Below are 24745 nucleotides of genomic sequence, written 5' to 3'. Positions count from 1 at the left end.
AAAACTTCCCTCCCTGCCAAGCACCCCCCCACCCCCCCAATCCCACCAAATAAAAACACATGGTTGGTTCTATTTTCAGGAAACATCTCTCAGCAGTGACTCTCTTGTCAATGAATTCTGAAGCACTAAGCTCTGCAGTCCTCCCACATCCAGTCGTGAATGGCGGTGGACAATTAAACAACTGACAGGAGGAGGCTCCACAAATATCCCCATCCTCAATGATGGGGGAGCCTAGCACATCAGTGCAAAAGATAAGGCTGAAGCATTTGCAACAATCTTCAGCCAGAAGTGCCGAGTTGATGATCCATCTCGGCCTCTTCCTGGGCTCCCCAGCATCACCAATGTCGATCTCCAGCCAATCCGATTCACTCCACGTGATAACAAAAAATGACTGAAGGCACTGGATACTGCAAAGGCTCTGGGCCCTGACAACATTCCGGCAATAGTACTGAAGATCTGTGCTCCAGAACTTGCTGCACCCCTAGCCAAGCTGTTCCAGTACAGCTACAGCACTGGCATCTACCCGGCAATGTGGAAAATTGCCCAGGTATGTTCTGTACACAAAAAGCAGGACAGATCCAACCCAGCCAATTACTGCTCCATCAGCCTACTCTCAATCATCAGTAAAGTGATGGAAAGTGTCACGACAGTGCTATCAAGTGGCACTTGCTCAGCAGTAACTTGCTTAGCGATGCCCACTTTGGGTTCCGCCAGGGCCAGTCGGCTCCTGACCTCATTACAGGTTCAAACATGGACAAAAGAACTGAACTCAAGAGGTGAGGTGAGAGTGACTGTCCTTAACATCAAGGCAGCATTTGACAAAGTAAGGCATCAAGGAGCCCTAGCAAAACTGAAGTCAGTGGGAATCAGGGGAAAACTCTCTGATGATTCAAGTCATACCTAGCGCAAAGGAAGATGGTTGTGGTTGTTGGAGGTCAATAATTTCAGCTCCAGGACATCACTGCAGGAGTTCCTCAGGGTAGTGTCCTAGGTCCAACCATCTTCAGCTGCTTCATCAATGACCTTCCTTCAATAATAATGTCAGAAGTGAGGATGTTTGCTGATGATTGCACAATGTTCAGCACCATTCACAACTCCTCAGAAACTGAAGCAATCCGTGTAGAAATGCAGCAAGACCTGGGCAATGTCCAGGCTTGGGCTGATAAGTGGCAAGTAACATTCACGCCATACAAGTGCCAGGCAATGACCATCTCCAACAAGAGAGAATCTGATCATCTCCCCTTGACATTCAACAGCATTACCATCGCTGAATTCCCCCACTATCAACATCCTAGGGGCTACCATTGACCAGAAACTGAACTGGAGTAGCCATATAAATACCAAGGGTGCAAGCGCAGGTCAGAGGCGAGGAATCCTGCAGAGAGTAACTCATCTCCTGACTCCCCAACGCCTGTCCACGATCTAACAAGGCACAAGTCAGGAATGTGTTAGAATACTATCCACTTGCCTGGATGGGTGCAGCTCCAACAACACTCAGGCAGCGTAACACCATCCAGGACAAAGCAGCCCGCTTGATTGTCACCCCATCTATAAACATTCACTCCCTCCACCACCGCTGCACAGTGGCAGCAGTATGTACCATCTACAAGATGCACTGTAGCAACGTACCAAGGCTCCTTCTGCAGCACCTTCCAAACCCTCAACCTCCACCTAGAAGGACAAGGGCAGCAGATGCCTGGGAACACCACCACCTTAAAGTTTCCCTCCAAGCCACACGCCATCCTGACTTGGAACTACATTGCCATTTCTTCACTGTCACTGGGTCAAAATCCTGGAACTCCCTTCCTAACAGGACTGTGGGTGTACCTACTCCACATTTACTGCAGCGGTTCAAGAAGGCAGCTCACCACCACCTTCTCAAGGGCAATTTGGGATGGGCAATAAATGCTGGCCTGGCCAGTGATGCCCACATCCCATGAATGAATAAAAAAATAATTGGTGGCATTTTAAATTTGGGTGTCTGGCGAGATCAGCGATTTTTGTTAAAATGTCATTTTTTTTTTCATCCTCATCCAGGAAAGAGGAAAGTACATCATATTTCACATTTCTCTTATAAGGTGGTAGAAATGTTATTCTCTTTCCTGCAGTTTGGTTATGAATTGGAACCTGGAATAATTTTCATCAAAATGTCAGCGCTTGTAACCCATGCGATGATATAAATTCAGTTCAAAACTCTATGGGTTGGATTTTGCATTCATGGCGCATGTGGAACATGGCGGCCTCCCCCACAGGACCCGCGCAAATGCAATTACATGGCTGGTGGCCATTTTACATATTCACGGCGGTCAGCCCCCACAATCACCTGTTGGAACGCAGCCTCAGTGACGCCGTTCACGCAGTCACCTGTTGAAGGAGCAGGTGCTGGCGCCATTTGTAAAAGGCTGCCAGCCCTGCAAACAGCACAATATAACGCAGAGTTTACCCCTCCCCCCCCCCCCCCCCCCCCACCTCCCCTTCACCCATCAGAGTGCAGAGTTCACCCCCCCGCCTCCATCCGTCATGGAACCCGATGTCCAGCTGGGAATGAAATCCAGCCCTATCTGTGTTGTAAACAAGCAAAAAGAAAGTTTCAGGAACATATTTTCATGAAGATAATGCTCCTTTAAGCCAAAATGCTTTTTAAAACTACTGCAGATTTTCGGAGGATGTCAAATCTCCGATTAAAAAGTAACTTGTCTCTAAAAGCAAGCATAGCTAAAGCCTTTCATGAATAGTGATTAGTCAGGCTGCAGCAACTTGGTATATGTGATTGTACTGATAAGTGCCTTGATGAGGTAATTCAATCAAGTAATATGAACATTTACATTTCTTCTTGCTTCAGGGAATTTTCTGAATGAAAATGTGCTAGACCGACACAAGGAGTAAACCCAAGTAGCATCATCAGTCTTCCAGAGAGTGGCATCTTATAAACCAAGGGAGTCCTTGTTTCCCATTGTGGTGAAGATTATGGTTCCAAGGTAAGCAGTGTGGACAGTTGGTGAATTTCCAGAATAATACCCATACTAAAATCTAAGTCTAATAGCTTGTTAATGTCAGCATGTGTGAACAAAGAACAAAGAATAGTACAGCACAGGAACAGGCCATTTGGCCCTCCAAGCCTGCGCCGATCTTGATGCCTGCCTAAACTAAAACCTTCTGCACTTCCAGGGACGATATCCCTCTATTCCCATCCCATTCATGTATTTGTCAAGATGCCTCTTAAACGTCGCTATCGTACCTGCTTCCACCACCTGCCCCGGCAGCAAGTTCCAGGCACTCACCACCCTCTGTGTAAAGAACTTGCCTCGCACATCCCCTCTAAACTTTGCCCCTCTCACCTTAAATCTATGTCCCCTAGTAACTGACTCTTCCACCCTGGGAAAAAGCTTCTGACTATCCACTCTGTCCATGCCGCTCATAACTTTGTAAACCTCTATCATGTCGCCCCTCCACCTCCGTCGTTCCAGTGAAAACAATCCGAGTTTATCCAACCTCTCCTCATAGCTAATGCCCTCCAGACCAGGCAACATCCTGGTAAACCTCTTCTGTACCCTCTCCAAAGCCTCCACGTCCTTCTGGTAGTGTGGTGACCAGAATTGCACGCAGTATTCTAAGTGTGGCCTAACTAAAGTTCTGTACAGCTGCATCATGACTTGCCAATTTTTATACTCTATGCCCCGACCGATGAAGGCAAGCATGCCTTCTTGACTACCTTATCCACCTGCGTTGCCACTTTTAGTGACCTGTGGACCTGCACGCCCAGATCTCTCTGCCTATCAATACTCCAAAGGGTTCTGCCATTTACTGTATACTTCCCACCTGCGTTAGACCTTCCAAAATGCATTACCTCACATTTGTCCGGATTAAACTCCATCTGCCATTTCTCCGCCCAAGTCTCCAACCGATCTATATCCTGCTGTATCCTCTGACAATCCTCATCACTATCCGCAACTCCACCAACCTTTGTGTCGTCCGCAAACTTACTAATCAGACCAGCGACATTTTCCTCCAAATCATTTATATATACTACAAACAGCAAAGGTCCCAGCATTGATCCCTGCGGAACACCACTAGTCACATCCCTCCATTCAGAAAAGCACCCTTTCACTGCTACCCTCTGTCTTCTATGACAGAGCCAGTTCTGTATCCATCTTGCCAGCCCACCTCTGATCCCGTGTGACTTCACCTTTTGTACCAGTCTGCCATGAGGGACCTTGTCCAAGGCTTTACTGAAGTCCATATAGATAACATCCACTGCCCTTCCTTCATCAATCATCTTCGTCACTTCCTCAAAAAACTCAAATCAAATTAGTGAGACACGACCTCCCTTTCACAAAACCATGCTGCCTCTCGCTAATAAGTTCGTTTGTTTCCAAATGGGAGTAAATCCTGTCCCGAAGAATCCTCTCCAATAATTTCCCGACCACTGACGTAAGGCTCACCGGCCTATAATTTCCTGGATTATCCTTGCTTCCCTTCTTAAACAAAGGAACAACATTGGCTATTCTCCAGTCCTCTGGGACCTCACCTGTAGCCAATGAGGATGCAAAGATTTCTGTCAAGGCCCCAGCAATTTCTTCCCTTGCCTCCCTCAGTATTCTGGGGTAGATCCCATCAGGCCCTGAGGACCTATCTACCTTAATGCTTTGCAAGACACCCAACACCTCCTCCTTTTTGATAATGAGATGACTGAGACTATCTGCACTCCCTTCCGTAGGCTCATCATCCACCAAGTCCTTCTCCTTGGTGAATACCTTTGCAAAGTACTCATTTAGTACCTCGCCCATTTCTACTGGCTCCACACATAGATTTGTTTCTCTGTCCTTGAGTGGGCCAACCCTTTCCCTAGTTACCCTCTTGCTCTTTATATATGTATAAAAAGCCTTGGGATTTTCCTTAATCCTGTTTGCCAATGACTTTTCGTGACCGCTTTTAGCGCTCCTGACTCCTTGCTTAAGTTCCTTCCCACTGTCTTTATATTCCTCAAGGGATTCGTCTGTTCCTAGCCTTCCAGCCCTTACGAATGCTTCCTTTTTCTTTTTGACTAGGCTCACAATATCCCACGTTATCCAAGGTTCCCGAAACTTGCCAAACTTATCCTTCTTCCTCACAGGAACATGCTGGTCCTGGATTCTAATCAACTGACATTTGAAAGACTCCCACATGTCAGATGTTGATTTACCCTCAAACAGCCGCCCCCAATCTAAATTCTTCAGTTCCTGCCTAATATTGTTATAATTAACCTTCCCCCAATTTAGCACCTTCACCCGAGGACTACTCTTATCCTTATCCACAAGTACCTTAAAACTTATGGAATTATGGTCACTGTTCCCGAAATGCTCCCCTACTGAAACTTAGACCACCTGACCGGGCTCGTTCCCCAATACCAGGTCCAGTATGGCCCCATCCCCAGTTGGACTATCTATATATTGTTTCAAGAAGCCCTCCTGGATGCTCCTTACAAATTCTGCCCCATCCAAGCCCCTAGCACTAAGTGAGTCCCAGTCAATATAGGGGAAGTTAAAATCACCCACCACTACAACCCTGTTACCTTTACATCTTTCCAAAATCTGTCTTCATATCTGCTCCTCTACCTCCCGCTGGCTGTTGGGAGGCCTGTAGAAAACCCTCAACATCATGACTGCACCCTTCCTATTCCTGAGCTAAACGATACAACAGTAGCCGCATGGATATGAAATTGGCTGAGTGACAGGAAACAGAGTAGTGGTGAATGGTTGTTTTTCGGACTGGAAGAAGATATATAGTGGAGTTTCTCATGGGGTTGATGTTTGGACCCCCGCTTTTCTTGATATATATTAGGACCTCAGTACCTTGCTCTGCGGCATCGAAGCCTGGACAACGTATGTCAGCCGAGAGCGACATCTCAACTCATTCCATCTTCGCTGCCTCCGGAGAATCCTTGGCATCAGGTGACAGGACCGTATCTCCAATGCTGAAGTCCTCGAGGCGGCCATCATCCCCAGCATATACACCCTATTGAGCCAGCGGCGCTTGAGATGGCTTGGCCATGTGAGCCGCATAGAAGATGGCAGGATCCCCAAGGACACATTGTACAGCGAGCTCGTCACTGGTATCAGACCCACCGGCCCTCCATGTCTCTGCTTTAAAGACGTCTGCAAACGCAACATGAAGTCCTGTGACATTGATCACAAGTCGTGGGAGTCAGTTGCCAGCGATTGCCAGAGCTGGCGGGCAGCCATAAAGGCGGGGCTAAAGTGTGGCGAGTCAAAGAGACGTAACAGTTGGCAGGAAAAAAGACAGAAGCACAAGGAGAGAGCCAAATGTGTAACAGCCCCGACAAGCAATTTAATTTGCAGTGCCCGTGGAAGAGTCTGTCACTCTAGAATTGGCCTTTATAGCCACTCCAGGCGTTGTTTCACAATCCACTGACCACCTTTAGGCGCTTACCCATTGTCTCTCGAGATAAGGAGGCCAAAGAAGATATTAGGACCTAGACTTAGGTGTACAGGGCAGAATTTCAAAATTTGCAGATGATACAAAACTTGGAAGCATTGTGACCTGTGAGGAGGATAATGCTAAGCTTCAAGAGGACATAGACAGGCTGGTGGAATGGGCAGACAAGTGGCAGATGAAATTTAATGCAGGAAAGTGTGAGGTGATTCATTTTTGTTGGAAGAACGAGGAAAGGCAATATAAACTAAAGGGTACAATTCTAAAGAAGGTGTGGGAACAGAGTGGCCTGGAGGTATATGTGCACAAATCATTGAAGGTGGCAGGGGAGGTTGAAAAAGTGGTCATAAAGCACATGGAATCCTGGGCTTTATAAATAGGGGCACAGAGTACAAAAGCAAGGACATTTTCATGAACCTCTATAAAACACTGGTTTGGATTCAACTGGATTATTGCATCCAGTTCTGGTCACCACACTGTATGGAAGGATGTGATGGGTTTAGAGAGGGTGCCGAAAAAGATTCACGAGAATGGTTCCAGGGATGAGGAACTTCAGTTAAGTGGATAGATTGGAGAAGCTGGGGCTGTTCTTCTTGGAGAAGATATTAGGAGGAGATTTGATGGAGGTGTTCAAGATCATGAGGGATCTGGACAGAGTGATCTGGCAGAAGGAATGAGAACAAGAGGACATCGATTTAAGGTGGTTGGAAAAACAGAAGCAACGGCAACAGGAGGAAAAACATTTTTATGCAGTGACTGGTTAGGATCTGGAATGCACTGCCTGAGAGTGTGGTGGAAACAGTTTCAACTGAGACATTCAAAAGAGAATTGGATAAATATCTGAAGAGAAAAAATTTCCAGGGCTATGGGAAAAGGGTGGTAGAGTGGGACAAGATGTGTTGCTCTTGCAGAGAGACGTCATGCACAGGATGGGCTGAATGGCCTCCTTCTGTGCTGTAAGCATTCTATGATTCTGATCCTGAGTCCACTGGTGATATTGATATCACCCACAGGTATCTCGAGACAATTCTACCTCACAGGACTGTAGTTAATAAAATAGATGCCAGTTGTCTCTCTGTCAGCTCTGTTCCTTACTGTAAAACCTGGAATTTAGAGGATCAGTGACATCATAGAACCCAAGGAATGAAGGTCCAGGAATCTGCCAACTGATGAACCTATCTTTTCCTGAAAGATTAATGCAGTGATCTCGCTCTCTGCATTTGTGCTTTATTAAGCAATTAGGTGCCTGCATTACACAGGAGAGCACTGCAGTATTAGATAATTTATTCATGTTCAGTTGCTGCGTTAGAAGAAAGGAATTGCATGAAAATAGCACTTTTTGTGATTGCAGGATGTCTCAGAACATTTCATAGCAGATGAAGTACTTTTGAAGTGTCGTCAATATAGGCCAATTTGTGTGCAGCAAGGTCCCACAAACACCAATGGTAATGTTGGTTGACAGATAAATGTTGGCCAGGACAGTCGAGATCTCACCTGCTCTCTTTGAATAGTGCCAAGGAATCTTTACGTCCAATGGAGAGGGCAAATGGGGTCTCAGTTTAAAATAGCATCTCGGTGTAGTGTCAGCCTAGATTGTATGCTTAAGTCTCTGGAGTGGGACTTGACTCCATGGCCTTTGAATGCGAGGTGAGACTGCTGCCACTGAGTCAAGGCCAACACCTGAAAGATGATGTATACCTAAAAACATAAGTACAATATTGTGATGTTAAGCAATGTAGTCCCAGGACGTCAGCTTTTGGCATTTCCTTTTAATCCTTTAAGTATCTTCCTGTGCTGCAGATTCATCTCTATTATGTTTTTAAAAAAATGTTGCATTGAGAATTTGAGGTGGAGGAGGATTTTGTTGCCTCACTAATATTGAGTTCCATATCTTATGTCATTGTGCTGGTGCATTAGCCTCATTTGTGCCAGTAGAATTATATTGACTAGCAGCTACAGGAATACTGGTTTCCTTGGAAATTGAAAGCGCCACTGCAAACTCATGGGCATGTTTGTTTAACACATGATATAGTGCACATCTGCACGCACATGTTTAATGCCATTCCCAGTTTTAGAAGATACCAGAGCACCCCAGTCACCTAGCTCAGACCAGAAACCCATCTTTCTGGGCACTAACACTAAAAGATACTAGTGTAGTTCACAATAACACTGATTTTTGTATGTTTTCTTTATTTGTTCATGGGTTGTGGCTGTCACTGGCTAGGCCAGCATTTATTGCCCATCCCTAATTGCCCTTGAGAAAGTGGTGATGAGCTGTCTTCTTGAACTGCTGCAGTCCTTGGGGTGTAGGTACACCCACAGTGTTGTTAGGAAGAGAGTTCCAGGATTTTGACCCAGTGATAGTGAAGGAATGGTGATATAGTTCCAAGTCAGGAGGGTGTGTGGCTTGGAGGGGAACTTTAAGATGGTGGTGTTCCCATGCATCTGCTGCCCTTGTCCTTCCAGGTGGTAGAGGTTGCAGGTTTGGAAGGTGCTGTCGAAGGAGCCTTGGTGCGTTGCTGCAGTGCATCTTGTAGATGGTGCACACTGCGACCACTGTGTGCCAGTGGTGGAGGGAGTGAATGTTTGTGGATGGGGTGCCAATCAAGCAGGCTTTGCCCTGGATGGTGTTGAGCTTCTTGAGTGTTGTTGGAGCTGCACCCATCCAGGCAAGTGGAGAGTATTCCATCACACTCCTGACTTGTGCCTTGTAGATGGTGGACAAGCTTTGGGGAGTCAGGAGGTGAGTTACTCACCACAGGATTCCTAGCCGCTGACATGTCCTTGTAGCCGTGGTATTTATATGGCTGCTCCAGTTCAGTTTCTGGTCAATGGTAACCCCCAGGATTTTGATAGTGGGGGATTCAGCGATTGTAATGCCATTGAATGTCAAGGGGAGATGGTTAGATTCTTTCTTGTTGGAGATGTTCATTGCCCGGCACTTGTGTGGCTTGAATGTTACTTGCCACTTATTAGCCCAAGCCTGGATATTGTCCAGGTCTTGCTGCATTTCTACACGGACTGCTTCAGTTTCTGAGGAGTCGCGAATGGTGCTGAACATTGTGCAATCATCAGCGAACATCCACACTTCTGACATTATGATTGAAGGAAGGTCATTGGTGAAGCAACTGAAGATGGTTGGGCCTAGGACACTACCCTGAGGAACTCCTGCATTTTAATCATATCTTTCCATATGCCTCTTTCTACCACCCATATTCGACTGCACGTGAAATCATATTTTCTGATAACTGCAGTTTACTAAGTTTTCTCTATCATCTTTGTAACCCTTAAATCTGGAGAAAGTAAAACACGGTTATTATAGTTAAAACCAAACTTTTTATTACATTTTCATACTGATGTTAATTCACGTTATCACTGTGTGAAACATCGATCCCTTTCTGTCAGCACTAGCATTAAACTCACCTTTCTGCAAAATCCAAACAATGTTTTGTCAGTTCTTACTGAGAAGAAATCTGCAAAGAAATTGTGACCCATTGAGTTTTGTACTGATCATACTAAATGCGACCCACTTCCAGGCGTTTGTTTTTCTTTGACCCTTCATTTGTAGCATAAGAATTGATTGCGCTTTGGTATAGAAATCAGTGCAAACTACAAAGTGTGCAAAAAACAGAAAAGCTGGGTCTCTACACCTGGGTTATTTGCAGAGTGGGAACGCAGCACTTGACATTCAAAGGATGCACCTCTAACAATGCACTGCAGTACTTCACTGGAATGTCAGCCCAGCTTATGCACTCATGTTAAGTCTGTGATGGTAGTTGTGAATGTGCTAAGCTAACTTACACTTTCCAACTGATTTTTGTCTTTCCTTTATTGGCCAAGGTGTAGAATACAAAAGCAGGGATGTAATGCTGGAACGGTATAAAATGCTGGTTAGGCCACAGTTGGAGTATTGCATATAGTTCTGGTCACCACATTACAGAAAAGACATAATTGCTCTGGAAAGAAGAGGAGATTTGCAAGAATGTTGCCAGGGCTCAAAAGTTGCAGCCTTGAGGAAAGATTGGATAGGCTAGGGTTGTTTTCCATTGAACAGAGGAGACTGAGGGGTGACTTAATTGAGGTGTACAACATTATGAGGGGCCTAAATAGAGTGGACAGGAAGGACCTGTTTCCCCTAGCAGAGAGGTCAATTACCAGGAGCCACAGATTTAAGGTGATTGGAAGAAGGATTAGAGGGGACATGAGGAACAACTTTTTCACCCAGAGGATGGTGGGTGTCTGGAATTCACTGCTAGGAATGGTGGTGGAGGCAGAAATCCTCAATTCTTTGAAAAGGTACCTGGACATGCACCTGAAGTGCTGTAACCAGCAAGGCTCTGGACCAGATGCTGGAAGGTGGGATTAGATTGGGTGGCTAGTTTTTTTCAGCCAGCACGGACACAACGTGCTGAATGGCCTCCTTCTGTGCTGTACTTTTTCTATGGTTTGTCAAGTTTTCTGCAGTGGGAAGCCTACCTGATTTCCCATCACCACCACCTTTATCTAACCTAGGGGCAACGAGGCCAATTGTTATGACCCACCACTGACCTGGCTGAGATCTGATAACTCTGCACAGACTAAGAATCAAATGTGGTATCTTATTTGTCTGTATGGTTCTGTGCCATAGTGCATTTATCTACGGCACTATCAAGCCAGCATTTCAAGACATTTTGATCTGTCTCAGATCCTTATTAGCTGAAGGCCATGGATAGATAAATCTTGAAAAAAATAAGTTTTTAAACTCTGAAATGGAAGAGAATTCTCCATATGCAGAGAAACTGCCTTGTTCTGTGTAAATGCAAGGTGTATGTTTCATGGAATGTTGATGCTTTTTTTCATTAAATGAGGATGGAACAGGACAACTTTGTAAGATTGTTAGAAGACTGATAAAGAGGTGGATCTGATTGTACACATGATTTACTGTTCAGGACTTGTGATCAAAAGAGAAGCTTCAATAGTTAAATGGCGAGAGACACAAAGAAAAACTAAATGTTTCAACTGTCATGCATATCTTAAATAACTCCACAGTGAACCAATTCCCAGTGCACTGAGCTCGTCTACATGTTGCTTTCAGGTGTCTTAGTAACAGCTTTTGTCAGGCTGTCCCATTTGGAGCTGGGAGGAGAGCAATTACATATACAATGACAGATTTCAGCATGCCCCACAGCACAGACTACATTTGAGGGGTGTACTGGTTAGAAAAGATCTTGCACAAAGTGTAGAAACAATAAGGAGCCTGGAGGAGGCTGCTGTATCAGTTGCTTCTTCACATCTGTGAGCACTACATGTGCTGGAATATCATTGGATTAAATGTGAGATTTTTTTTACAGAGCTGTATGCGACATTCTAAGTTGCAATTTCCTAAGCATAATGCTACTTTACTTTTCCTTTCTTCTTAAAGAAGTACTAAAGGGCAGAATGGCTAACTATCTTTGTGACTAAGATCTGATAGATTGCTGAGGTAAAGATTTGTTTTAATCCACCTATTTTGTACTTTGTTGTTGAGTGGCCATGTGAAGCAAATTACGTTTCTGATAGTGAGGTCTGGTGTGTTGAAAACTGTCAGCTGTTGGTGTCTTTGGAATCTCAAACCATCCCAGAGCAATGTTGAAAGTGGGAAACCACAGAATATGTAACTGAATCCATGTGGAGAGAAAGTCAAACTTCTAAATATTAATCCATTACACAAAATGATCACTCACTGGCTGTATAGAGATCATTTATGCTGTGGATAAAATAATTGACAAATGATATCACCGATCAAGCAAGGTAATAAAGGCAAAACATTAGGATTCTTCAAAATACAATGATATGCTTAATTGAAGAGTTAATGTGCTGGAATGATGAGTTTCCAATGTGTCAAGTGACCTTTTCTCATTTCCGCTTTGAATGTTTGGTATCTAATTTATACTCTGTACTGAAAAACTTGTTATAAACCTATGAATGCAAAAAATTGAACATTGAGACAGTCAATTAAGTCTGGCACAGTTCTATTACCACACACATGCTGTATAATTACTCCGACCAGAAGTACTTTACATTTTCACATTGCCTACCTCAACACTTTTGGAAATAAAAGCAATTACTATAGGTCAGGTGGCCTCTGTCCAAGGGCAGGTGTTCTGATATTTTAAACTCCATCTACACACTGCAATACGTTTGCCCCATGTCTCCCATTTTAACTGACAAGCAGAGGAGTTATTCCCAGTGTCCTGGCCAATATTTATCTCTCAACCAACATCAGTAAAACAGATTATTGTTGTTTGTGGGACCTTGCTGTGTACAAATTGACTGTCGCATTTCCTACATTACAACAGTGACTACACTGCAAAAGTACTTCAAAGCTCCAAAAGGATTGGGACACCCTGAGTTCATGAAAGACGCTATATAAATGCAAGTCTTCTAATTCAAATATCATGAATTTTCTTTTTGAAGAACTGTCATAACTTATCAAATTATCATTCTCTTAAACTCGCAAAAGAGCTTTGAGAATTTGCTTTTAACTATATTTTATAGTGGCCTATCTAATGTCACTTTCGAAAGGAGTCTCATGTACAGAATTTCAGGCTTATGGGCTATAAATTATCAACAGCGCATTCTCTATTAAGATTGCTGTGTCTTTAGAACTTCTAGTCAAACAGTTTAGTTTGGGCTGTTTTGTAAGAGATTTTCCCATAAGTTGATTCAAATTAGGAAGATAAATAATATTGAAGGAGATAATGAAAAGAATAGTGGATGATTGGGAGCATACAACCAACATATTTGCAGTTACATATTTGGTTTTCAGCCAGAGAGTCAAGTATGTACATGCCTGATATCAATGACAGATCCCAAACATATCTGCCATTCTTGATTTTCCTTCATTTTTCATATGGTTGCTTATTCCCATTTATTTTCTTCAATGGAAAATAGCCATGGGCTGTCATGTGATTGTGCAAGTGAAAAGGGTGTTAATAAGGAATAACGTGTACTAGAAATCAAAAGCATACAGTGCTGTGTCTAACACTGATATTGATGTGCAGAATTACTGAACAATCTTTATATTTACGCAGTTTACTTGGATGATATTTTGACAAGATTCAGGGAATAAAGCACCCTGTGTATATGTTGAGAACAAACTTAAGAACTGCGCCAAAATATTATTTAGTATCCGCCTATTAAAAAAAATCACTGCAATAAAGTTTAGCAAAACTGGAAGTGTTGATGTTCTTTCTGCCAGTGGAAAGGTGAGATGGTGACTGATTGTGAAGGTAAGGCATTCTCTCACTGAGTGTGAAGGTGAGACAGTCTCTGACAGACTGTGTGAAGGTGAGACAGTCTCTGACAGACTGTGTGAAGGTGAGACAGTCTCTGACAGACTGTGTGAAGGTGAGACAGTCTCTGACAGACTGTGAAGGTGAGACAGTCTCTGACAGACTGTGAAGGTGAGACAGTCTCTGACAGACTGTGAAGGTGAGACAGTCTCTGACAGACTGTGAAGGTGAGACAGTCTCTGACAGACTGTGAAGGTGAGACAGTCTCTGACAGACTGTGTGAAGTTGAGACAGTCTCTGACTGACTGTGAAGGTGAGACAGTCTCTGACTGACTGTGTGAAGGTGAGACAGTCTCTGACAGACTGTGAAGGTGAGACAGTCTCTGACAGACTGTGAAGGTGAGACAGTCTCTGACAGACTGTGAAGGTGAGACAGTCTCTGACAGACTGTGAAGGTGAGACAGTCTCTGACAGACTGTGAAGGTGAGACAGTCTCTGACAGACTGTGAAGGTGAGACAGTCTCTGACAGACTGTGAAGGTGAGACAGTCTCTGACAGACTGTGTGAAGTTGAGACAGTCTCTGACTGACTGTGAAGGTGAGACAGTCTCTGACAGACTGTGAAGGTGAGACAGTCTCTGACTGACTGTGAAGGTGAGACAGTCTCTGACTGACTGTGTGAAGGTGAGACAGTCTCTGACTGACTGTGTGAAGGTGAGACAGTCTCTGACTGACTGTGTGAAGGTGAGACAGTCTCTGACTGACTGTGTGAAGGTGAGACAGTCTCTGACTGACTGTGTGAAGGTGAGACAGTCTCTGACTGACTGTGTGAAGGTGAGACAGTCTCTGACTGACTGTGTGAAGGTGAGACAGTCTCTGACTGACTGTGTGAAGGTGAGACAGTCTCTGACTGACTGTGTGAAGGTGAGACAGTCTCTGACTGACTGTGTGAAGGTGAGACAGTCTCTGACTGACTGTGTGAAGGTGAGACAGTCTCTGACTGACTGTGTGAAGGTGAGACAGTCTCTGACTGACTGTGTGAAGGTGAGACAGTCTCTGACTGACTGTGTGAAGGTGAGACAGTCTCTGACTGACTGTGTGAAGGTGAGACAGTCTCTGACTGACTGTGTGAAGGTGAGACAGTCTCTGACTGACTGTGTGAAGGTGAGACAGTCTCTGACTGACTGTGATGCATTCTCTGACTGACTGAAGATGAGGCAGTCTCTGACTGACTGAAGATGAGGCAGTCTCTGACTGTATGTGAAGGTGAGGCAGTCTCTGACGGTGTGTGAAGGTGAGGCAGTCTCTGACTGTGTGTGAAGGTGAGGCAGTCTCTGACTGTGTGTGAAGGTGAGGCAGTCTCTGACTGTGTGTGAAGGTGAGGCAGTCTCTGACTGTGTGTGAAGGTGAGGCAGTCTCTGACTGTGTGTGAAGGTGAGGCAGTCTCTGACTGTGTGTGAAGGTGAGGCAGTCTCTGACTGTGTGTGAAGGTGAGGCAGTCTCTGACTGTGTGTGAAGGTGAGGCAGTCTCTGACTGTGTGTGAAGGTGAGGCAGTCTCTGACTGTGTGTGAAGGTGAGGCAGTCTCTGACTGTGTGTGAAGGTGAGGCAGTCTCTGACTGTGTGTGAAGGTGAGGCAGTCTCTGACTGTGTGTGAAGGTGAGGCAGTCTCTGACTTTGTGTGAAGGTGAGGCAGTCTATGACTGTGTGAAGGTGAGGCAGTCTCTGACTGACTTTGTGAAGGTGAGGCGGTCTCTGTCTGTGTGAAGGTGAGGCGGTCTCTGTCTGTGTGAAGGTGAGGCGGTCTCTGTCTGTGTGAAGGTGAGGCGGTCTCTGACTGTGTGTGAAGGTGAGGCGGTCTCTGACTGACTTTGTGAAGGTGAGGCAGTCTCTGACTGACTTTGTGAAGGTGAGGCAGTCTCTGACTGACTTTGTGAAGGTGAGGCAGTCTCTGACTGACTTTGTGAAGGTGAGGCAGTCTCTGACTGACTTTGTGAAGGTGAGGCAGTCTCTGACTGACTTTGTGAAGGTGAGGCAGTCTCTGACTGACTTTGTGAAGGTGAGGCAGTCTCTGACTGACTTTGTGAAGGTGAGGCAGTCTCTGACTGACTTTGTGAAGGTGAGGCAGTCTCTGACTGACTTTGTGAAGGTGAGGCAGTCTCTGACTGGCTGTGTGTGAAGGTGAGGCGGTCTCTGACTGGCTGTGTGTGAAGGTGAGGCGGTCTCTGACTGGCTGTGTGTGAAGGTGAGGCGGTCTCTGACTGGCTGTGTGTGAAGGTGAGGCGGTCTCTGACTGGCTGTGTGTGAAGGTGAGGCGGTCTCTGACTGTGTGTGAAGGTGAGGCGGTCTCTGACTGTGTGTGAAGGTGAGGCGGTCTCTGACTGACTGTGTGTGAAGGTGAGGCAGTCTCTGACTGTGTGTGAAGGTGAGGCAGTCTCTGACTGTGTGTGAAGGTGAGGCAGTCTCTGACTGTGTGTGAAGGTGAGGCAGTCTCTGACTGTGTGTGAAGGTGAGGCAGTCTCTGACTGTGTGTGAAGGTGAGGCAGTCTCTGACTTTGTGTGAAGGTGAGGCAGTCTATGACTGTGTGAAGGTGAGGCAGTCTATGACTGTGTGAAGGTGAGGCAGTCTATGACTGTGTGAAGGTGAGGCAGTCTATGACTGTGTGAAGGTGAGGCAGTCTATGACTGTGTGAAGGTGAGGCAGTCTCTGACTGACTTTGTGAAGGTGAGGCGGTCTCTGTGTGTGAAGGTGAGGCGGTCTCTGACTGGCTGTGTGTGAAGGTGAGGCGGTCTCTGACTGGCTGTGTGTGAAGGTGAGGCGGTCTCTGACTGGCTGTGTGTGAAGGTGAGGCGGTCTCTGACTGGCTGTGTGTGAAGGTGAGGCGGTCTCTGACTGTGTGAAGGTGAGGCGGTCTCTGTCTGTGTGAAGGTGAGGCGGTCTCTGTCTGTGTGAAGGTGAGGCGGTCTCTGTCTGTGTGAAGGTGAGGCGGTCTCTGTCTGTGTGAAGGTGAGGCGGTCTCTGTCTGTGTGAAGGTGAGGCGGTCTCTGACTGTGTGTGAAGGTGAGGCGGTCTCTGACTGTGTGTGAAGGTGAGGCGGTCTCTGACTGACTTTGTGAAGGTGAGGCAGTCTCTGACTGACTTTGTGAAGGTGAGGCAGTCTCTGACTGACTTTGTGAAGGTGAGGCAGTCTCTGACTGACTTTGTGAAGGTGAGGCGGTCTCTGACTGACTTTGTGAAGGTGAGGCGGTCTCTGACTGGCTGTGTGTGAAGGTGAGGCGGTCTCTGACTGGCTGTGTGTGAAGGTGAGGCGGTCTCTGACTGGCTGTGTGTGAAGGTGAGGCGGTCTCTGACTGTGTGAAGGTGAGGCGGTCTCTGTCTGTGTGAAGGTGAGGCGGTCTCTGTCTGTGTGAAGGTGAGGCGGTCTCTGACTGACTGTGAAGGTGAGGCAGTCTCTGACTGACTTTGTGAAGGTGAGGCGGTCTCTGACTGACTTTGTGAAGGTGAGGCGGTCTCTGACTGACTGTGAAGGTGAGGCAGTCTCTGACAGACTGACTGTGCGAAGGTAAGGCAGTGCAAGCTATTTTTAGGACTATGCATTGTTTTTACAGTTACGAATGGCAGAGTGAATGGTGTACCCACCACAATTTTCAAAGTAACACAGTGACTTTAAATCATGAAAGCATCATATACTGGAGGGGAATTCATATGAAAATTACTTGCTTGCAAATGCTTCAAAACAAAAGCTACTGGAAGTTCCCCAATGTGGGAAGTAAGCCACACAGACCTTTGGACATTTCAACTAATCTCATATTTCCCTTTCTCTGGCCCCGTTGCTACATTGTTTCTAGGATTATCCAGGAGGGTACGCGCAATTCCAGTAACCTCATCTCCACGTGCAAGGAGTTTATGAACTTCATCTCAAAGCTTAGAGGTTGGAGTTCTAACCTTCCAGGATCCTTCTGGAGTCTCCAAGAATTAAAAGTGAATCTCCAGGACACTGGTCTGAGCAACCTGGGAGAAAATTATAGCATTATTTTTTAACTGCCTTTGAATACTTTCATTTATTGGTTATAAAAATATTAGAGATGGAGAAGAAAAGGCTGTTTGGATGATTCTAGGCTTTCAGTTTATTGGGTAATGCAGAGTCTGTTAGCTTTCCAGTTGGTGTGGGAAGTTGGTGCTCATGAGGATGAAGTTCAGTTGACCAATGGTGGGAATGTGTGGACAGGACAGTTGAAGGCAGAACGTCATGTGATGCAACCTCCAGGAATAGATCCAACCAGAGTTGGGAAACTTAGATAGAGGCTGTCTGTGCCGCTGTCTGAGCCACAACTTCTTTCTCCCCATCCTCCAACTCTCTCACGATTTATCTTAAGTGTCAGGATAACCCCTCAAAAAGCCCACTGCTAATCCCCTCAATCCTGTCCATGCTGTACCATATCTAACCTTTCCCTGACTAAGGTCTGTAAACACATTGCTACCCAGATCCGTGATCACCTCGCCCACAATTTCTGGTGTGAATCTCTTCAGTCTGTCTTCCACCTTGTCCATAGCAACAACACTGCACAAGTCAAAATCATCAACAGTGCCCATTGTGAGTCCAATCAATACACATTATCCCCTTTTTCCCTCAGTAACTTCCCTGCAATTGACCATTACATCCTCCTCCACTCCACGGGACTCTCCTTGTATAGTTCCGGTCCTGCTTGTACACTTCCAGCAAAGGCTTTTCCTTCCACCCCTGCAGAATTGCCTCCAGAGGAGCACAAAGTTCTATCCTTGGCAACTCCTTTTCATTCCTTACATTTTGCTCCAAAAAGTATGTATTCACTTTCCACATGTGTGTTCTAGCTCTAAATTTCCATTACTGCCTTTTCAATTTCGTAATCACTTCTGTATTGTCAGTCTATACAACATTACTTCCTTCAACTGTGCATTGGGTAGACTGAAGCTTATTCAGCTCCTGCTAAACATTCCGTAGCCTCCCACTCCATGCCATTCTCTCTCATGAGTGCTTACCCAATCTGAATCTGTCTGTGTCCTCAGCTGAGCTCCAAACCCAATACCCTATCCTTCATCGTGACTACTTACTTTCACTACTTCCACATCACTGGCAGCTGCCTTATCCGTGCAGAAACATTTTTTCCATATTTTGATAAACGCCAAATCTGTCTTCTCCAAAGCAGTCCTTGCTAGTTTCCGAATCTTCACTGTACACAAACTCCAATTTCTCCTAAACTAGAGCACCCTGTGTGCTGGGTGTCCATTAGTCCTGTCCTCACTGACCTCTGTTGAATCTCCATTCCCCAAAGTATCATTTAAAGTTATTGCCCTCTCTTACAAGTCTCTCCATGGAATTGACCTGCTCTACTTCTACAATGCTGGAGAAGGTGCTACCAAATTGATATCCAGACTTTAGGCACTTGATGACCAGGTTAGGTGCCAAGAGTTAGGACCTATTCAGGGAAATGCAGGGCATGAATGAGTACTTTATTTAAAAAATAAAGGGATTGAATTCAATTTGATTGGATAGGATTGGTTCAACCACTCAGTTGCATTAAACTGCTATGCAAAACTATAATCAGAATAAGATTATGAGAGATCAAAAATCTATCAATCACAGTCTTGAATATACTCAATGATGGAACATCTACAACCCTCTGGAGTAGACAACTCCAAGGATTCACAGCCCTCTGAGTGAAGAAATTTCTCCTCATCTCAGTCCTAAAGGATCAACCTCTTATCCTGAGACTGTGCCCCTGTGTTTTAGATTCCCCAGCCAGGGGAAACACCCTCTCAGTGTCTACCATGTTAAGTCACTTCAGAATCTTGTATGTTTCAATCAGATCACTGCTCATTCTTCTAAATTCCAGAGAGTTTAGGCCCAGTTTACTCAGTCTCTCATCATAGAACAACCCGCTCATCCCGGGAATCAATCTAATGAACCTTCGCTGTACCACCTCCAAAGCGAATATATTCTTCCTTAGATATGGAGACCAAAACTGTACACAGTACTCCAGGTATGGTCTCACCAAAGCTCTGCACAATTCTAGTAAGACTTCCCTATTTTTGCACTCCAATCCCCTTGCAATAAAGCCCAACATGCCATTTGCCTTCCTAATTGCATGCTGTAGCTGCATGCTAACTTTCTGTGCTCCTTGTATTAAAGCCTGGCTATCCGACCCAAACCCGACTAGACCCGACAACATGTGTCGGGTTTAGGTCGGGTCTATATTCCGAGTCCAGCATTCAGGCTCGGGTCGGGTCGGGCTGGACACTGCTTCCAGGAAGTCACGGGATCTGGCTTACCCATGATTCCCCACAAATCCAGCTGCAGGAATAGCCTGCTGCCGGAACAGATGAAGGAGATACGTGTCAGGTCGGGTTGGGTTGGGCACGAAGAAAAATTAAAGGGCTTGGGCTCGGGTCGAGTTCGGGTTGGCTGTGGTCAGGTTGGGCCCGGGTCAGGTTTTAATTTTATACCAGAGCCAGGCTTTACCTTGTATGACTGCCCCCAAGTCTCTCTGAACATCAAAATTTAAAAGTTTCATGCCTTTTAAAAAAATATTCTGCTTTTCTATTCTTCCTACTAAAATGAATAACCTCACATTTCCTCACATTATACTCCATCTGCCACCTTTTTGCCCAATCACTTAACCTGTCTATAATCTCTTTGCAGCCTCTTTGTGTCCTCCTCAGCTTACATTCCCACCTAACTAGGGTATCCGCAGCATACTTACATACATTACGCTTGGTCTTTTCGTCTAAGTTAGAAACATAGATTGTAAATAGCTGAGATCCCAGCACTGATCCCTGCTGCACTCCACCAGTTACAGCCTGTCAACTTGAAAATGCCCCATATATCCCTACTCTCTGCTTCCTGCCCATTAACCCATCCACCATCCATTCTAATATATTACCCCCAACTCCATGAGTCCTTATCTTGCCTATTAACCTTTTGTGTGACACCTTATCAAATACCTTTTGGAAATCCATATATACTACATCAACTGGTTCCCCTTTATCAACTTCAGTATTACATTCTCAAAAAACTCTAATAAATTTATCAAACATGATTTGCCTTTCATAAAACCGTATTGACTTTATCTGATCATACTGTTATTTTTTAAGTGCATTGTTAAAACTTCCTTAATAGATTCCAGCATTTTCCCGACAACTGATGTCAGGCTAATTGGCCTGTTGTTCTCCATGTTCCCTCTTCCTCCTTTCTTGAATGGCAGAGTTACATTTTCTAACTTCCAGTTTCCTGGGACTGTTCTAGAGAATTTTGGAAAACCATAACCAGTGCATCCACTATCTCTGCATCGATCTCTTTTAGAACTCTAGGATTTAACCCAACAGGTCCTGGGGATTTTTCAGCTTTTAGCCCCTTAAGTTTCTCCAATACTTTTCCTCTGCTGACATGACAAAGGCACAACCAGCCCTGTCAATCCTGCAATGTTCTCCTCACTAACACTAGGGGACTTGTGCCAAAATTGGGAGAGTTGACCCACAGACTAGTCAAGCAAGAGTCTGGCATAGTCATGCAGAATCATACCTTTCAGCCAATATTCCAGACTCCTTCAGCATCATTCCTGGGTATGTCCTGTCCCACCGCCAGGAGAGACAAACCAGAGGGGGCCGCTCAGTGGTACATAGTTGGGAGGGCATGGCCCTGGGAGTCCTCAACATTGATTCTGGATCCCCACGAAGTATTATGGCATCAGGTCAAACATGGGCAAGGAAGCTTCTTGCTGATTACTACCTACTGCCTTCCCTTAGCTGATGAATCAGTACCCCTTTATGTTGAACTTGGAAGAAGCACTGTGGGTATCAAGGGCACAGAATGTACTCTGGTTGGGAGACTTCAGTGTCTATCACCAAGAGTGATGTGGTAGCACCACGACTGACTGAGCTGGCTGAGTCCTGAAAGACATATTTGCCAGACTGGGCATACAGCAGGTGGTGAGAGAATCAACACGAAGGAAAAGCCTACTTGTCCTCACCAATTTACCTGTCACATCTACCTATCTGGTTCACTAATGTCCTTTAGAGAAGGAAATCTGCCGTCCTCACCTGGTCTGGCCTACCTGTAATTCCAGACCCACAGCAATGTGGTTGACTCTTAAATGCATGCTGAAATAGCCTAGCAAGCCACTCAGTTCAAGGGCAATTAGGGATGGGTATTAAATGCTGGCCTAGCCAGCGACACCTACATTCTATGAGAGAGTAAAAAAAAATTCTCCATGGCAGTATTGGTAGGAGTGACCACTGCATACCACACCTTATGGAGATGCAGTTCTATCTTCACATTGAGGAAACCCTCCATCATGTTGTGTGACATTACCATTATGCTAAATTGGGAAGATTCAGAACAAATCTAGCAGCCCAACATTGTGAGCCATCAGAAGCAGCAGAATTGCATTCCACCACAATCTGTAACCTCATTCTACCATTACTAACAAGCCAGGGAAGCAGCCCTGGTACAATGAGGAATATCGTAGAAGAGCATGTCATGAGCAGCATCAGGCATACTTAAAAATGAGGTGCCAACCCAATGATGCTACAGCACAGGACTGCACACATGCTAAACAGCAGAAGCAACATGCTATATACAGAGCAAAGCGATTCCACAAACAATTAGATCAAAGCTCTGCAGACCTGCTACATCCAGTCATGAATGGTCATGGAGAATTAAACAACTAACAAGAGGAGCTGGCTCCATGAATATCCCCATCCTCAATGATGGCAGAACCCAGCTGTCAATGCAAAAGACAAGGCTGAAGCATTTGCAGCCATCTTTAGTCGAAGTGCCGAGTGGATGATCCAGCTTCGCCTGCTCCTGAGGTCCCCAGCATCACAGAAGTCAGTTTTCAGCCAATTTGATTCACTCCACGTGATATCAAGAAACAGCTGAGCGCACTTGATACAACAAAAGCCAAGGGTCCTGACAATATCCCAGTTCTAGTGCTGTAGTCATATTCTGCAGAACTACCCGCATATCTAGCCAAGCTGTTCCAGTACAGCTACAACCCTGGCATCTATCTGACAATTTGGAAAATTACCTAGAAATGTCCTGTCCACAAAAAACAGGAAAAATTCAATCTGGCCAATTACCGCCCATCAGTCTACTCTTAATCATCAGCAAAGTACTGGAAAGTGTCATCAGCAGTGCTATCAAGCGGCACTTGTTCACCAATAACCTAATCATTGTTCAGTTCAGGTTCGGCCAGAACCACTTAGCTCTAGACTTTATTACAGCCTTGGTTAAAACATGGACTAAAGAGCTGAATTCTAGAGGTGAGGTAAGAGTGGCTGTTGTTGACACCAAAGCAGCATTTGACTGAGCATCGAGGATCCCCAGTAAAACTGAAGTCAATAGGAATAAGGGGGAAAACTTTCCACACACTGGAATCATACCTAACACAAAGGAAGATGGTTGTGGTTGTTGGTGGTCAATCATCTCAGTCCCAGGACGTCACTGCAGGAGTCCCTCTGGGTAGTGTCCTAGGCCCAATCATCTTCAACTGCTTCATCAGTGACCTTCCCTCCATTATAAGGTCAGAAATGGGGATGTTCGCAATGTTTCCACAGTGTTCAGTTCCATTCACAACTCCTCAGATAATGAAGCAGTCTGTGCCAGCATGCAGGATGGCATGGGCAACATTCAGGTTTGGGCTGAGAAGTGGAATGCAACATTTGTATCATACACATGCCAGGCAATGCCCATTTCCAACAAGAGGGAATCCAAACATCTCCCCTTGACATTCAATGACATTACCATCGCTGAATCTCCCACCATCAACATCCTGGGGGTTACCATTGACCAGAAACTTAACTGGATCATGCAGATAATATTGTGGCCACAGCAGCAGGCCAGAGGCTGTAAATTATGCATCGAGTGACTCACTTCCTGAGTCCCCCAAGCCTTCACACTTCACAAGGCATAAGTCAAGAATGTGTTAGAATATTCTCCACTTGCCTGAATGAGTGCAGCTCCAACAATACTCAAGAAGCTTGAACCATCCAGGACAAGGTAACCTGCTTGATTGGCATCCCATCCACCACTTTAAACATCCACTCATCTACCACTGGCACACAGTGGCAGCAGTGTGCACCATCTACAAGATGCACTTCAGAAACTCGCCATGGCTCCTTCAACAGCACCTCCCAAAACTGCGTCCTCAACCACCTGGAAGGACAAGAGCAGCAGATGCATGGGAACACCACCAGCTGCAAGTTCCCCGCCAAGTTACACATGATCCTGACTTGGAAATATTTCACCATTCCTTCATCCTTGTGGGGTCAAAACCCTAGAACACTCTACCAAACTGCGCTGAGAGTGTACCTACACCACATGTACTGCAGTGCTTCTAGAAGGCAGCTCACCATCAACATATAAAGGACAATTAAGGATGGGCACTAATTATTATTATTTTTCTTCCCCACTGCCCAAGGAGATTTGAGTAGTTAAAAGGTAAGTAAATGGCGTACGTGATTGCACCTTATCTGAATATAGCAGAATTGATGGGCCTAATGGTATTTTCTTCTCCTTCTCCTCCTGGTAGGTTTCTAATGTAACCTCTTCTCAGCCGTATATGCATCTCCAATTCTTGCTCACCACCATTGGTAGCACTGCCTTCTGCCATCTTGGCCACATTCTCTGGAACTTGCAACCTATCTAACCCATCAATAGATGTAAACAGGTATGATATAGTCGGGATTACGGAGGCATGGCTGCAAGGTGACCAGGGATGGGAAATGAACATCCAGGGATATTCAGTATTTAGGAAGGATAGACAAAAAACAAAAGGCAGTGGAGTTGCATTGCCGATTAAAGAGGAAATTAATGCAATAGTGAGGAAGGATATTAGCTCTGATGATATGGAATCTGTAGGGGTAGAGCTGAGAAACACTTAGGGGCAAAAAACATTAGTGGGGGTTGTATATAGACCCCCAAACTGTAGTGGTGAATTTGGGAATGGCATTAAACTGGAAATTAGAGATGCATGCGATAAAGGAACATCTGTAATTATGGGTGACGTTAATCTGCATATAGAT

The 24745-nt window shown here is 45.3% G+C and overlaps 1 protein-coding gene across 5 annotated transcripts in view; it reads left to right on the top strand.

Moving 5' to 3' along the window:
* ankrd6b (ankyrin repeat domain 6b) overlaps window positions 1-24745 on the top strand; it is a 242028-nt gene that overhangs the window by 104511 nt on the left and 112772 nt on the right. For 3 of the 5 annotated variants that reach the window (XM_068026559.1, XM_068026550.1, XM_068026527.1), the window contains exon 2: window positions 2843-2978. The exons of 1 other annotated variant lie outside the window; for it this stretch is intronic. The gene's annotated coding sequence lies outside the window, so the exon portion shown is untranslated. Of the gene's footprint in view, window positions 1-2842; window positions 2979-24319; window positions 24391-24745 lie in introns of those variants that run through there. One more of the 5 variants, XM_068026543.1, reaches the window with a different exon arrangement.

The sequence above is a fragment of the Heterodontus francisci genome, chromosome 3, assembly GCF_036365525.1.
Source record: "Heterodontus francisci isolate sHetFra1 chromosome 3, sHetFra1.hap1, whole genome shotgun sequence".
In the NCBI taxonomy this organism is placed as follows: domain Eukaryota; kingdom Metazoa; phylum Chordata; class Chondrichthyes; order Heterodontiformes; family Heterodontidae; genus Heterodontus; species Heterodontus francisci.
The sequence above is the reverse complement of the archived record's forward strand: the minus strand, read 5'-3'. Positions and strand labels throughout refer to the sequence as shown.